The 16265-nt window shown below is 47.0% G+C and overlaps 1 protein-coding gene across 8 annotated transcripts in view; it reads right to left on the bottom strand.

The window, feature by feature from the left end:
* Nucleotides 1-16265, bottom strand: part of PAQR3 (progestin and adipoQ receptor family member 3) — a 906524-nt gene that overhangs the window by 814354 nt on the left and 75905 nt on the right. The gene's annotated exons all lie outside the window — the stretch shown is intronic.

The following is a 16265-nucleotide window of genomic DNA, read 5'->3' as shown; positions in this document are numbered from 1 at the left end:
CCCACTGGCAACACATATACCTCTTCTATGCAATCACCTATACCAAGATGGCCCCTCTGGGCATAAGGGGTCGCCGCTAAGGCTCACACAAGTGAGTTGGCACAGTAACTTTAACAGTAGCCCACTCATGCATGTGGGGTCACCACATAAGGTGGTATGGGCTTGGCGCTCCCTGCACAGCACTCGATACACGGCTTAGTCCATGGAGGACCTCTCCTGCCATACCCGGGTCGTGTGTTTACTCCTGTACACGGGCAACGACCCGATCAGTACACACCGGAAGCCCACTAGGTAGGACTCCCTACTGCACCTTGCTCCCTCCAATGCTCTTCTCTTCCTCAAAGGGCACACTGGTCTTGGCAAACAGACAGGTGCTCCAGGCTAGGTGGTCTTGATTTCCATGGGTGATTTCCCTTCACCCAGCAGGGAGACTAGGAGGCCTGGCCCACAGTCCTTGTCACAGGTAGAAGTCTTGCACAGCTTCCTGTCCTCACACAGTCTGTCTGGCTGTTTGGCATTTGACATATTTTGGGGTCTCAACCTCCCCTTCTTATATTCTATTTCAAGACACAAAATGTGACTTAGGATCTTTTAAGTTTTATGTTGTCTTTCTGCTTCTGTTGAAGTGAAGTCTTTCTCTCTTTCTTCCTCTTGAAAGGCTGTCTGTCACAGCATAAGAGACTATGAAGCTGATAGTCCCATAACACAGGCCATAGGAGTGACTAGACTCTACACCTAGATGTCAGCCATAGTGATAAGTGCATCAAATGTTTAATCCCGGGCTCCAAGCCACACTCTCTAGGATTCCTTTCTCTGTATCTAGGATTCCTTCTTCCAGTGATATGTACAGGCCCTTTCCTTGTGATTTATCACTGAATCAAAGAGCACCCTTTTTGAAGTGTACAGGGCAAGTCTCTCCCTTCCTCCAGTCTGTCCATCCCAGCTCACAGGAATACAGCAATACACAAAAGTGCCTGGGGGAATTCCTCTGCTCTTCATGTCTTCACCGAGGAGGCCTGGACGTTTCAAAATGCAACCCAGGGTCCTCCATGCAATGTTCCATTGCAGCCACACCTGCACCCAGTGTATATACAGAACACACATTGTGCACATACATTCAGCAGATACAATCACTCTGGGTGCAATGCTTAGTACTGTACCCTTTCTGTATTGTGCCATGGTGTGCTATTTGCAAACACACACAGACGGCCAGCAAACAGACACCCCGTGTGTGCTGTGGAACACTTCACCCTCCATGTATTGTCCTTCTTTTTGGCACACATACACCCAGCACATGCTTTCAATGCGCACACACTGCACTCTCACCCGCAAGCACGCAACATACCATTTTACTTACCACAGCTGCCACCAACGGGCCTGTTCCAGCTAAGTGTGCTCCATTTTTATGTCTTGATTGCAACAGCACATGTGCTGCATGCACTCTTGCTTGCAAGAGATATTGTATACAACATGAGGCTTGCAGCCCGCCTGTTGCTTAACATTTGGTGACTTTATTGGCACTCTTATTTGTTGCCTTCCCATTGGCCAACACATGCTAGCTTAACTTCCTCTTCTTTCTGCTGGAGCATGGACCAAGAACTGACTGCTTCAGCTTGTTTGCTGTCCTTCCACTGATAGAGCTGTGATTGGGTTACTACCCTTTTTATTTTTCCCTGTTGTCCTTGTTGAACCTCTTGCCATTTGTAGCTATGTTTTACTATGCTGCATGCACTTCAAAGAAGCTATTTTCTCCTTTGCAATGGATGCTAATTATGAGAGCAGATGTTACCAGCTTTTATTGTGACAACAGATGTTATCTGTTTCCACATGTATTTTCACTAATAGATGGGCACTGGCACAATGAAAAATTTCCTAGCAATTGAAACAGAAAGTTTCAATTCTATGGAGATGAGGATTAGGCTGTTCTGTCTTCACTTTTATTCCAGCAACTATTATAGAACACCATATAAAAAACTAATTTTCCCATGAGACATCGGGGAAAAAAAGGAACAAACAATTCAATTGGCTTCCCCAAATGCAGGTATAAGGTCCTTTGTAGAAAATCTCTCCCCCCTTTCTTCCTGCAAACACACCCGCTCACTGCTCAAGTTAATCTTGTTTGCCGAAATCCATTCCTATGAAAGTATATCACCGTGAGATTTGATCCTTAAGAAGAATCCACACAGAACAAACCATCTGCAGGTAATCAGAATGCAAGGAAACAACATTGTTGAAGACTTAACCGTGCAATATGTATCCCCAATAACTTGTTACAATAGCTAGGAAATGTTTAATTCTATGTCAGGACCAAAGGCGAAGATTAGGCTGGTTTAAAGCTTTTCCACTACCAATGATGTAATGTTGTGGTCTGGCTTAAAATAAAACAGTTTAAAGGTAGAGTCTGAGGACCAATTTGCTGCATTAAGAATGTCCCATAGATGAGCCCCCTATGAAAAGGCTTTGGAGGCCATGGTCCCCCTGTAGGAAAGTACCATCTTGCCTGGCATGTTACCCCCATATTTCACTGTATATATGTGTAGGAAAGTACCATCTTGCCTGGCATGTTACCCCCATTTTTCACTGTATATATGTTGTTTTAGTTGTATGTGTCACTGGGACCCTGGTAACCCAGGGCCCAAGTGCTCATAAGTGTGCCTGAATGTGTTACCTGTGTAGTGACTGTCTCACTGAGGCTCTGCTAATCAGAACCTCAGTGGTTATGCTCTCTCATTTCGTTCCAAATTGTCACTAACAGGCTAGTGACCATTTTTACCAATTTACATTGGCTTACTGGAACACCCTTATAATTCCCTAGTATATGGTACTGAGGTACCCAGGGTATTGGGGTTCCAGGAGATCCCTATGGGCTGCAGCATTTCTTTTGCCACCCATAGGGAGCTCTGACAATTCTTACACAGGCCTGCCACTGCAGCCTGAGTGAAATAACGTCCACGTTATTTCACAGCCATTTTACACTGCACTTAAGTAACTTATAAGTCACCTATATGTCTAACCTTTACCTGGTAAAGGTTAGGTGCGAAGTTACTTAGTGTGAGGGCACCCTGGCACTAGCCAAGGTGCCCCCACATTGTTCAGAGCCAATTCCCTGAACTTTGTGAGTGCGGGGACACCATTACACGCGTGCACTACATATAGGTCACTACCTATATGTAGCTTCACAATGGTAACTCCGAATATGGCCATGTAACATGTCTATGATCATGGAATTGCCCCCTCTATGCCAACCTGGCATAGTTGGCACAATCCCATGATCCCAGTGGTCTGTAGCACAGACCCTGGTACTGCCAAACTGCCCTTCCTGGGGTTTCACTGCAGCTGCTGCTGCTGCCAACCCCTCAGACAGGCATCTGCCCTCCTGGGGTCCAGCCAGGCCTGGCCCAGGATGGCAGAACAAAGAACTTCCTCTCAGAGAGGGTGTGACACCCTCTCCCTTTGGAAAATGGTGTGAAGGCAGGGGAGGAGTAGCCTCCCCCAGCCTCTGCAAATGCTTTCTTGGGCACAGATGTGCCCAATTCTGCATAAGCCAGTCTACACCGGTTCAGGGACCCCTTAGCCCTGCTCTGGCGCGAAACTGGACAAAGGAAAGGGGAGTGACCACTCCCCTGACCTGCACCTCCCCTGGGAGGTGTCCAGAGCTCCTCCAGTGTGCTCCAGACCTCTGCCATCTTGGAAACAGAGGTGCTGCTGGCACACTGGACTGCTCTGAGTGGCCAGTGCCACCAGGTGACGTCAGAGACTCCTGCTGATAGGCTCCTTCAGGTGTTAGTAGCCTATCCTCTCTCCTAGGTAGCCAAACCCTCTTTTCTGGCTATTTAGTGTCTCTGTCTCTGGGGATTCTTTAGATAACGAATGCAAGAGCTCATCCGAGTTCCTCTGCATCTCTCTCTTCACCTTCTGATAAGGAATCGACTGCTGACCGCGCTGGAAGCCTGCAAACCTGCAACATAGTAGCAAAGACGACTACTGCAACTCTGTAACGCTGATCCTGCCGCCTTCTCGACTGTTTTCCTGCTTGTGCATGCTGTGGGGGTAGTCTGCCTCCTCTCTGCACCAGAAGCTCCGAAGAAATCTCCCGTGGGTCGACGGAATCTTCCCCCTGCAACCGCAGGCACCAAAAAGCTGCATTACCGGTCCCCTGGGTCTCCTCTCAGCACGACGAGCGAGGTCCCTCGAATCCAGCGACTCTGTCCAAGTGACCCCCACAGTCCAGTGACTCTTCAGCCCAAGTTTGGTGGAGGTAAGTCCTTGCCTCACCTCGCTGGGCTGCATTGCTGGGAACCGCGACTTTGCAGCTACTCCGGCCCCTGTGCACGTCCGGCGGAAATCCTTTGTGCACAGCCAAGCCTGGGTCCACGGCACTCTAACCTGCATTGCACGACTTTCTAAGTTGGTCTCCGGCGACGTGGGACTCCTTTGTGCAACTTCGGCGAGCACCGTTTCACGCATCCTCGTAGTGCCTGTTTCTGGCACTTCTCCGGGTGCTACCTGCTTCAGTGAGGGCTCTTTGTCTTGCTCGACGTCCCCTCTCTCTTCAGGTCCAATTTGCGACCTCCTGGTCCCTCCTGGGCCCCAGCAGCGTCCAAAAACGCTAACCGCACGATTTGCAGCTAGCAAGGCTTGTTGGCGTTCTTTCGGCGGGAAAACACTTCTGCACGACTCTCCAAGGCGAGAGGGATCCGTCCACCAAAGGGGAAGTCTCTAGCCCTTTTCGTTCCTGCAGAAACCTCAGCTTCTTCTGTCCAGTCGAAGCTTCTTTGCACCCGCAGCTGGCATTTCCTGGGCATCTGCCCATCTCCGACTTGCTTGTGACTTTTGGACTTGGTCCCCTTGTTCCACAGGTACCCTAGATTGGAAATCCACAGTTGTTGCATTGCTGGTTTGTGTCTTTCCTGCATTATTCCTCTAACACGACTTCTTTGTCCTTAGGGGAACTTTAGTGCACTTTGCACTCACTTTTCAGGGTCTTGGGGAGGGTTATTTTTCTAACTCTCACTATTTTCTAATAGTCCCAGCGACCCTCTACAAGGTCACATAGGTTTGGGGTCCATTCGTGGTTCGCATTCCACTTTTGGAGTATATGGTTTGTGTTGCCCCTATCCCTATGTTTCCCCATTGCATCCTATTGTAACTATACATTGTTTGCACTGTTTTCTAAGACTATACTGCATATTTTTTCTATTGTGTATATATATCTTGTGTATATTTCCTATCCTCTCACTGAGGGTACACTCTAAGATACTTTGGCATATTGTCATAAAAATAAAGTACCTTTATTTTTAGTATAACTGTGTATTGTGTTTTCTTATGATATTGTGCATATGACACTAAGTGGTACTGTAGTAGCTTCACACGTCTCCTAGTTCAGCCTAAGCTGCTCTGCTAAGCTACCATTATCTATCAGCCTAAGCTGCTAGACACCCTATACACTAATAAGGGATAACTGGGCCTGGTGCAAGGTGCAAGTACCCCTTGGTACTCACTACAAGCCAGTCCAGCCTCCTACAATATGTTGTTTTTGTTGTATGTGTCACTGGGACCCTGGTAGCCAGGGCCCCAGTGCTCATAAGTGTGCCCTGTATGTGTTACCTGTGTTATGACTAACTGTCTCACTGAGGCTCTGCTATCCAGAACCTCAGTGGTTATGCTCTCTCATTTCTTTCCAAATTGTCACTAACAGGCTAGTGACCAATTTCACCAATTTACATTGGCATACTGGAACACCCTTATAATTCCCTAGTATATGGTACTGAGGTATCCAGGGTATTGGGGTTCCAGGAGATCCCTATGGGCTGCAGCATTTCTTGTGCCACCCATAAGGGAGATCTGACAATTCTTACACAGGCCTGCCAGTGCAGCCTGAGTGAAATAACGTCCACGTTATTTCACAGCCATTTACCACTGCACTTAAGTAACTTATAAGTCACCTATATGTCTAACCTTTACCTGGTAAAGGTTGGGTGCTAAGTTACTTAGTGTGTGGTCACCCTGGCACTAGCCAAGGTGCTCCCACATTGTTCAGGGCAAATTCCCCGGACTTTGTGAGTGCGGGGACACCATTACACGCGTGCACTATACATATGTCACGACATATGTATAGCGTCACAATGGTAACTCCGAACATGGCCATGTAACATGTCTAACATCATGGAATTGTCACCCCAATGCCATTCTGGCATTGGGGAGACAATTCCATGATCCCCCGAGTCTCTAGCTCAGACCCGGGTACTGCCAAACTACCTTTCCCGGGGTTTCACTGCAGCTGCTGCTGCTGCCAACCCCTCAGACAGGTTTCTGCCCTCCTGGGGTCCAGCCAGGCATGGCCCAGGAAGGCAGAACAAAGGACTTCCTCAGAGAGAGGGTGTTACACCCTCTCCCTTTGGAAAAAGGTGTCAGGGCTGGGGAGGAGTAGCCTCCCCCAGCCTCTGGAAATATTTTGATGGGCACAGATGGTGCCCATCTCTGCATAAGCCAGTCTGCACCGGTTCAGGGATCCCTCAACCCTACTCTGGCGCGAAACTGGACAAAGGAAAGGGGAGTGACCACTCCCCTGACCTGCACCTCCCCTGGGAGGTGCCCAGAGCTCCTCCAGTGTGCTCCAGACCTCTGCCATCTTGGAAACAGAGGTGCTGCTGGCACACTGGACTGCTCTGAGTGGCCAGTGCCAGCAGGTGACGTCAGAGACTCCTTCTGATAGGCTCCTTCAGGTGTTGCTAGCCTATCCTCTCTCCTAAGTTGCCAAACCCTCTTTTCTGGCTATTTAGGGTCTCTGCTTTGGGGAATTCCTTAGATAACGAATGCAAAAGCTCATCAGAGTTCCTCTGCATCTCTCTCTTCACCTTCTGCCAAGGAATCGACTGCTGACCGCGCTGGAAGCCTGCAAAACTGCAACAAAGTAGCAGAGACGACTACTGCGACCTTGTAACGCTGATCCTGCCGCCTTCTCATCTGTTTTCCTGGTGGTGCATGCTGTGGGGGTAGTCTGCCTCCTCTCTGCACTAGAAGCTCCGAAGAAATCTCACGTGGGTCGACGGAATCTTCCCCCTGCAACCGCAGGCACCAAAGAACTGCATCACCGGTCCTCTGGGTCTCCTCTCACCACAACGAGCAAGGTCCCTTGAGCTCAGCAACTCTGTCCAAGTGACTCCCACAGTCCAGTGACTCTTCAGTCCAAGTTTGGTGGAGGTAAGTCCTTGCCTCCCCACGCTAGACTGCATTGCTGGGAACCGCGTGTTTTGCAGCTACTCCGGCTCCTGTGCACTCTTCCAGGATTTCCTTTGTGCACAGCCAAGCCTGGGTCCCCGCCACTCTAACCTGCAGTGCACGACCTCCTGAGTTGTCCTCCGGCATCGTGGGATCCTCCTTTGTGACTTCGGGTGAGCTCCAGTTCACTCCACTTCGTAGTGCCTGTTTCGGCACTTCTGCGGGTGCTGCTTGCTTCTGAGTGGGCTCTTTGTCTTGCTGGACGCCCCCTCTGTCTCCTCACGCAATTGGCGACATCCTGGTCCCTCCTGGGCCACAGCAGCATCCAAAAACCCTAACCGCGAGCCTTGCAGCTAGCAAGGCTTGTTTGCGGTCTTTCTGCATGGAAACACCTCTGCACGACTCTTCACGACGTTTTCTTATGATATTGTGCATATGGCACTAGTGGTACTGTAGGAGCTTCACTCGTCTCCTAGTTCAGCCTAAGCTGCTCTGCTAAGCTACCTTTTCTACCAGCCTAAGCTGCTAGACACCCCTCTACACTAATAAGGGATACCTGGGCCTGGTGCAAGGTGTAAGTACCCCTTGGTACTCACTACAAGCCAGTCCAGCCTCCTACACCCCCTGACTGGATTTGTCCCAATTTTGTTTTGTAGCTATGCCAGCTTCCTGCTTGGCCCACCTGTCCCATCTGGAAATGGTGGGAGACGATACCGCCTTGTGAGGCTTAGTAAGTGCTCCTCTAAAAGGGGGGGCAGAGGTCTTCTGTCATAGCTTCATAACCCTAAATGGCTCTTACCACACAAAGCTTGCATTGGGTATGAAACCATATTGGAATTTGACTTCTTTCTCCTAGAGATATGACAAGTAACCACATCTGGGGTAAATACTCTACCTGTTACATCCAGGGCTCTGACGTCCGAACCTCTATGGCAAGAGACCAGGCATAGTAACATTGCTACTTTTGCGGACATCTGTTTCCGAGACAGATATTTGTTAGAGGTCCAGAATTTGAAAAGGTTCCTAACTTTATTCACGTCCCACAAACTAAAGTATAGCAGTTCCGGAGAAAGAGAGAGTCTGATACCCTGGTGAAGTTTGCACACCAGAGGGTGTTCCCCCACCGGGTGGCATTCACTGGAGAATGACCTGCTGAGATTGCCTAACTGAAGGTGTTGATGGATCTATCAGCCCAATCCTCAGAGGCCAAGGAAGCCAAGAAATTAAAAATCACTCGGTTGTGCTATCTGCCCAAGCTTTGGAGAGTAACAGGGCAGCGTCCTGAGAAAGACCTAGGACTTTTCAGAGTTCTCAGTAATCCCCAGACCATGAGCTGGAGCTAGCCTCCGGTACCAGAGATGAGGTTCACCAGGGGATCCTTGAGGAGATCCAGAAATAGGGGTAGGCAGATTGTAAAATCCCAGGAAAGTTCCATCAGAACTGCAAACCAGACTTCAGATCTCCAAATCAGGGTGATGACCACAAGGTTCGCTTGTTGTCTCAGGACCTGAGTGGATAGCCTCATAATCATGGAAAAGGGGGGAAAAAGCATAGTTGTTCTCCATATTCCAATCTTGCAGTAACGCATACGTTGCTATTGTGTTGGAGTCCTGCCTACAACTATAGTACCTGCTCAGTTGGTGAGGGCCAGAGGAGACGCAAAAAGGTCAACTGAGAATGGGCCCCACCTGTTCTGCAAACTCTGGAATACAGATGGCTCTAACTTCCAAAGAATTACATCGTGCAGATGCCATGATTGCCAGTCAGCCACATGATTGGATTTCCCCAGAAAATGCTCTGCCATCACTGACATCTGTCGCTACAGACAGTGTGTCCAGAAGCTCTTGGCCAGGTCGATTGAGTTTTCGATTAGGTTCCTCCAGATGAGTGATGTAGCGAACTCCAGCACATTGTCCATTTTGAGGAGGGCACAACACTGGGCCCTGCCCTTAGTCCAACACTTTACAGAGAACGACCCCCACCATGAACTCTAAGCAATTGATATGAAGCGATTGTTCTGTGGATGACTATATTCCTCCTGTGGAGAAATCTCTAGAGCATGCCCCCAGTCTATGCCGCTAGCCTCTGACTCTATCACAAGATCTTGCTGAGAGCCTAAGATGACCCGACCATTCCAAGCCTCCATGTGGACAATTCACCATCTGAGGGAAGGAAGGAAGGGAATTGTCTGGGAGTAGGTCAGGCCATGGTGGAGATGGGAAATTTTGAGGTGCTGAAGGGCATGGTAGTGCACTGGTCTTGGGAAGATGGCTAGTACGGAGGATTAACTACCCGGGCTATCTGTCTGAGGGACGTGGTAGTTTTGGACATGGTCCTCCTGAGTTCGTGTTCGATCCTGGTAAGATTCCGGGATGGGAGGCTCAAGGTAGCCTGGATCGAATCCATTACGAAGCCCAGGGATTGTAGGGATTGGGTCAGAGATGTGACCAATTTATGTTCGTTGATAACAAACCTGAGGAACTCCAATAGACTGATGGCCAGTTCCAGGTGGAGCATTAGTCTCTTGGGGCACTGGTGCATGAGGAGAATATCGCCCAGATAGACGATAAGTCCAATACCTCAGGTTTCAGAATGTTGATGAAACACAAGGGTGCAGAGGACAGAACAGAAGGAAGAGTCGAAAACTCGAAGACTTGCGAGCGCCATTGGAATTATACAAAACACAAATGAAGGGGAAAGATGAGGATCATGAGGTAAGCATAATTCAGATTGGGGCGCACCATCCAATCGTTTGTCTGCAGCAAATCCCTGAGGAGAAGTATCCCCTCCATCTTGAAGTGGCGGAAGACTAACCACTCATTAAATTCTTTAAGGTTAAAGACAGGGTGTTCACCACCATCCCTCTTATTTACCAAGAAAAGTCTGCTGAGGAAACCCCTGGGACTGATTAACGTGCCTTTCTCTAAAAGTTGCTCGACCTATGCATCTACCAGAGAGGAATGGGATGGAGAAAAGGAGAGGGGTATGGGCCTGTGTGGCTGGAATGGCGAGCAGTAGAATTTGATGTGGAACCCTCTGGCGATCGCTAAGACCCAAGCGTTAGAACTGAGCGCTTACCAATTGTGAAAAAACGTTGCTAACCTGCCCCCAACTCAGAGCTCCGATGAAGTTTGGACACTCACCTTAAGAGGTGGAGGAAGAGTGAATTCTCCTGGAATTTCACATCGAGCCTCATTGGCGTGGATAGATTCTGGTGAGGTACAAGGTGCATGGATCTTGCCATCGGCCCCTTCACACCCCTGAACCTCTGGATGTGCCCTGATTGAGAATTCGGCCCTTCGAACACCCTCCGTCAACCAGTTCCAGGGAAAAACTGAGGGGTGAAGATTCTCTTAATGAAATACTGGGCCTTGTCCAAAGACTTAAATGTGCACACAAACTTCCTGAGCTCAAGAATAAATGATCCCCAAAGAGGCCCCCTTGCGCAATCAGCCCCGCCTCAGAAGTCACCAATTCCCCTAATTTCGGGTCTAACTTTATGAGAAGGGACTGGTGCTTCTCAGTGGAAATCATACATTTGGCATTTCCAACAAAAATTATGGCTCATTGGGCTCAGCCCAAAAGGGCTTCAGGGGAAGTAAGAGAGCCTAATGATCTGGTGTCCTCGACCATATCAAGAACCTTGGATAGGGGCCATGACATCCAGCAACTTGTTCTGGCATGAGCGCCAGAAGCGATCGATCTCTCTCTTGTGATCTCTCATACTTTTTGCCAAAAAGATGCCATCCTCGCATTGATTTATGGCGTGAAGGCTACTTTGAGCTCCAGCGAGGGGCGAGGACATTATGCCCTGAGAGGCCACTGATTTCTTTATCAAGAGGTTTGCGCAAGCAGCTAGAAATGTAAGAGCTGATCTTAGTCGCTGGGGTCTACTCTGCGGACCGCAGATGCAATAGTTCACTCAGATCTAGCATGTCAGAGTTCAAATCCTTGGGGTGGTTGAAAGGGGGGGGGGGTTGGGTAGGGGAATCTCTAAAGTTGCCTTGCCACTTGGGGCTGAGGAAGTCTGAAGGTCACCAAGATCTACCTGGCTCAGTGTCGCCGTCTGAGGTGTTGGGAGACTCATCTCCATCCTAGGGCACTGGGGCGGGACAGGCAGATGGTGGCTCATCGGACGTACTAGGGAGAGAGGGTCCAAATCGGGGGGCGGGTTGGGAATCCAAAAAAGCCTTTATAAGGTGCTCAAATATCTAGGTCAACCCCAGGGTCGTCCATGCATTTGCACTTACCATCATGCATTTGCACTTACCGTCTGTCGCAAGTGGCAGGCCTGGAGTTATAAGGACCACAGGTCCGGAGGTTTCCTCCCTCCAAAGGAGGTTGTCGGCATTGTGTTGCCAATTGTTGTAGTTTCTTCTCCAAGGGTGCCACTGCTTGGGAAACTGCCAGAAGGGTGGAGGCATCCATGATGCTACAAAAATGGTTATCAATTAGGAGGTAGGTAATGTCTTCCTCCTCCAGGTAGTCAGTTGCAGAGTCATGTATTATATAATTATAAATAGATATGTAGTCCCACTCTGGAGTTCAGTGCGTCCCACGCTGCGACGTGCCCCCACAAACTTTATAGTGCTCGTTGGTCTGGTCAAGTGGATGCAGGTGCTGGTGAAAATGGTCGCCTGGGGCCACAAAGCAGTCTGGAATATGTAGTCCCACTCTGGAATTCAGCACGTCCCGAGGTAGTCAATATGCTTCATCAGTGCTATCTGGGAAATGTAGTCATTGTCTGGTTCATATGATCTAACTGCTCAAGCCGTCAGCTTCCGCTCCGGTGTGTGCTCGTGGTGCTGTATGCTGGTACCGAGGCTTCAGTGGGGATTGAGTTCCTTCCTGTTTGTTGATGTAAAACGTTGTTGTATTGTCTGTTTGATTCAATATTATCTTCCCTCAAAGTTGGTTCTGGAAAGGTTTTGGGGCTAGAAAAACCATCTTCCATTTGAGGAGGTTGATGTGTTGTACTGCAACCTGTTCCTTCCAGATTCCCCTTACTTTGAGGGGTCCCATGTGTGCTCCCCATCTTTTATGTGAGTCGTCTGTGGTTATTTTCACAGATGGAGATGGTTGCAGAAATTGTCTTCTTTGTGCAATGTTTTTTTCTATTCCACCATCCAATTTTCTCTTGTACCTTCTGCATAACAACCACTACCTCTTCCCAACTACCAGTCGCTTGTGACCATTGATTTTGAAGCCACTCCTGTATTGGTCTTATGTGAAGTCTCACATATGGGATTAAAGTAATGCATGATGTCAGCTTTCATAATAGTTTCCCCACCATCCTCACTGTCAGAGCTTGCCCCTTGCTGTAAAAGGGAATCTCTCCCAGAAGGGAGTTTTTCTCTTCTTGTTGGGGAATGCTTTCCCTTGGATTGAGTTTAACCTTGCACCCAAGAAAATCTATTCCTGTTCTGGCGCTGGAGACAATGTTTCTCTGTTCAACAAGAACCCTAGTGTGTACAGTGTCTTCATTCCTGTTAGATTCCCTGTTTGCATTTTTGATAGGCATTTGCTCTTACTAACCAATTGTCTATGGACGGATATACATGTATAACTATTCTTCTGAGATGTGCTGCTACTGATCTGAGACATTTTATGAACCCTCTTGTTGCTGATTTTATTCCAAATGCCAACACTGTGAATTGATAGGGTATTCAGTTTCACACAAACCTTGGGTATTTCTTGTTTTGCATTCATTGGAATGTGTAAGTGAGCATCCATCAAGTCTATGGTTGCCATGTAATCCCCTTTTTATAATTGTGGTATAACTTCCTGTAAGGCTGATATCTTGAACTTTTAAGTTTTTATACACTTGTTTATGAATCTGAGGTCTAAGATTGGACGTAACGATCCATCCACCTTTGGAATTAAAAATTATGTTGAATAATTTCCCTTGTTGACGTCTTGGTTTGGGACTAGTTTTATTGCCTGTTTGTCCATTAACTTCCTGAACTCCTTGAGGAGTCGAGCCATTTCCTCTTTTGAATGCATCTTCTTCTTTCGTCCTTTTCTTGGTGGGAATTTGATTAGTGCTATGCAACAACCGAATTGAACTGGGTTTATGATCTATTTGCCTGAAGTTATTTTTCTTCACCCCTGCAGGAAGTCTTTTAACCTCCCACTGAATGGTGTGCTGTGTTTGAAGTCTAATTGAATGTTCTCTTCGTTCACTGATGATGTTTGTGAAAGTCTTGTAATATTTATGCAGACACTTATTTGAGGGGGCTGAGCCTCCTGTGCTTGATTGCCCTCTCCCTCTGGTTCTTCCTTAAGAGGAACTGTGGCCCTATTGCAGATACTGCCAGTCTTGTTGAGTTGTGGCAGTTTGAGTGCACTCTGAAAGCCTTGATGAGAGCTTTCATCCTGGAAGTTATTTCTTGAGGTTGGCCTTCGTGTAGTGAAAGTTTGTTTACGTAATCCACCTTGAAACTTCAGTGCACCCATGTACTTAGCTGTTTCATTGACCTTCTTTAGCTGGTTTAGACTATCGTCTACTGAGCTTCCGAACAGTTGTTGTCCATTGAAGGGTGTGTTTGTGATATTCGCCTGAACTTCTGGCTTAAAACCCAAAATTCTCAGCCATTAATGTCCCCTTGGTGTGAATCCCATCATCATCTGGTGGCTAGATTTGTCTGCCGCATCTAAAGCTTATCTTAAAGATGTATTTGTGATGCTTTTCCTTCTTTCAGCAAGATGAGCTGCCCTCTTTTAATACTGTTCAGGAAGGAGTTTTAACAGTTCACCCATTACCTCCCAATGCTGATGACCATGTCTATTGAGTAGTGTTGGAATTTACAATATGCTACTGGTTTGCAGCACTATGGATTCCGCAGGGACAGTGCCTTTTATATATGCAGGGTCCTTGGAGCAAAATTTAGATTTCTTTTCTGTCCTTGGAGCCACCACTCTACAAGTGGCTGGTTCCTTAAAAGCTTCCCTACCCTGGCTGAGGGTGCTTGAAGGCATGGGTAAAAACTGGTTCACTGCCTAACTTGGCAACGAAGTCTCCAGTAGGAAGCATGATTGTGGTTTATCCTCCTCTGGTTGCACATTAAATCTGAGAGATGCATTCTTTATCACCAGATTGTACGTACCAATATCATCTAGAGGTGAGAGCTTTGATGGGTAAGATTCTACAACCTCTTCAGGTGAATCTGCCTCCATGTCTTCCCATTGTTGTTCAATGTATTCACCTTCCTCTAAAACCTAATACATTCTGGTTTGATCCTCTTCCTCCTCATAGAAAAGCTCTTCCTCTTGTTTTCGGGTGAGTGGAGGCTGTATTTCCTCGACTTCCATCTCAGATGTGTGTATCAACATCGAAGCCATTTGAGGAATTCTGAAATTATTGAGGCTTTCATCGAATTCCTTTTTTCTTTGCAGAAGCGAGGACACTTACGCCTTAAGTCTTTTTCTTTTCCTTTCTATGTCAACCGCCAGTTCGTCAGGGAATAGGGTTTTTGTTTTCGATGGCGAACCTTCCTTCAACGATGAATCAGTCGTCGAGCTTCACTGGCCCAGTTTTGTCTGCTGTGCTTTTTTTGGCTAAACTGGAAAGGTATTTTTTTCCATTATTATAAATTGGGGGCCCCCTGAACGGGCATTCTTGCTGATCCGTCAGTTCAAGAACGCGCTCTTCTGTGACTTTCCTCTTCTCCAGTTCCCTGTTGATTTCTCCCAGTTTTCACAAACCTTGCACTGAAAAACTTCCAAATACTTTCAAACGTTTTCCTCGTTTCGGAGATCTCTTGGCAAACATCCAGACCCAATGGTGGAAAAAAAAAAGAAAAACATCTGAAGTAGGTGACCAAACAAGGAAACATTGGAGGAAGTAGGAAAGCGTCCCAGGGGGACACCAAATGGTGGTTCCATCCACACCCACCAACACACAGAAATTAAAAGAGAAGGTCTACAAAACAGTGGAGAATTCCGGACCCAATCACTAGATGGCGGAATAATGCACGGCATATGAATCCAGTAAAGATTCACGCTGCAAAAACTGTTTTACCTGCACAGTGTTTAGTCTGAAATTAATGTACAGGGATCTTTTAAGAGGTGGATAGAGCATATACAAATACCGATCAAAGGCAGGGCTGGGCTTGAGGATCCGAAACTGGTCTATCTTCATCTCTGACCGGTTGATGGATATATATTGCCAAAACCTTTCCTTTATATCTTTTCTGGTGTCCAAAGTCCTCCTTTTTGGCGCTAGCCAGCAATATGCACATCCTATGGTTTACAAGTTAGTGGCCACATGATTGAACCAGAACAGTTTTACTCGCTTGGCATGCAGCCAGACCTCTTGCCTAATATTCAGATAAAAACTCAACTCAACATAGCTAATGCTATCAGAATATGCAAATATGATACATCCACATTAGTAGTAAGCTCAGTCACCAAATATCTGTCTGAAGCTTGGTTTATTCGTCATAGGTTCACCTTAGCCCTGGGGCTCTAAGTTGGCTAGGTATTCTTTTGTCTATAGGTGGGGATTTTAATCAGATATATCTATTCTCTCTTTTTAACACTTAGATGTGTCATGTATCTTGACTCTGATGGGAATTTTATCTAACCCTTGTGTGGTTTTTAGGAATTGTAGGATCATTGGGCCCCTCATGTGAGAAGTTGAGGCCCTACCAGTTCATATAGATTAATTTTCAGTTCAATTACCATGGCATCTTACAAATTACATTGACATGACAAGAAATGTATCAGTCCACAATTCGATCATGTTATCGGTTTCAGTTTTATGGAATGTATTAACTGTATTTATTGGAACAATGGATACAAGTTCTTACTATTGCCATGTATGATTGTTTTATTGTATTCATAAATTGATTATGCTACCGGTTTTAGCTTCAAGGAATGCACTAACGGTATTTATTCGAATGCCGGCCACAAGTTTTTATTATTGTTATGTATGATTGTCATACTGTATTTTAATGGTCTTAATTTTTAGACCGAATAAATAAATAAAAACTCAACTCAGGTACTGGCCATATTCTTACTCAATATAATATAGGACGTAGTGC

The sequence above is a fragment of the Pleurodeles waltl genome, chromosome 1_2, assembly GCF_031143425.1.
Source record: "Pleurodeles waltl isolate 20211129_DDA chromosome 1_2, aPleWal1.hap1.20221129, whole genome shotgun sequence".
Lineage (NCBI taxonomy): Eukaryota > Metazoa > Chordata > Amphibia > Caudata > Salamandridae > Pleurodeles > Pleurodeles waltl.
This window is presented reverse-complemented; position numbering and strand designations above follow the sequence as displayed.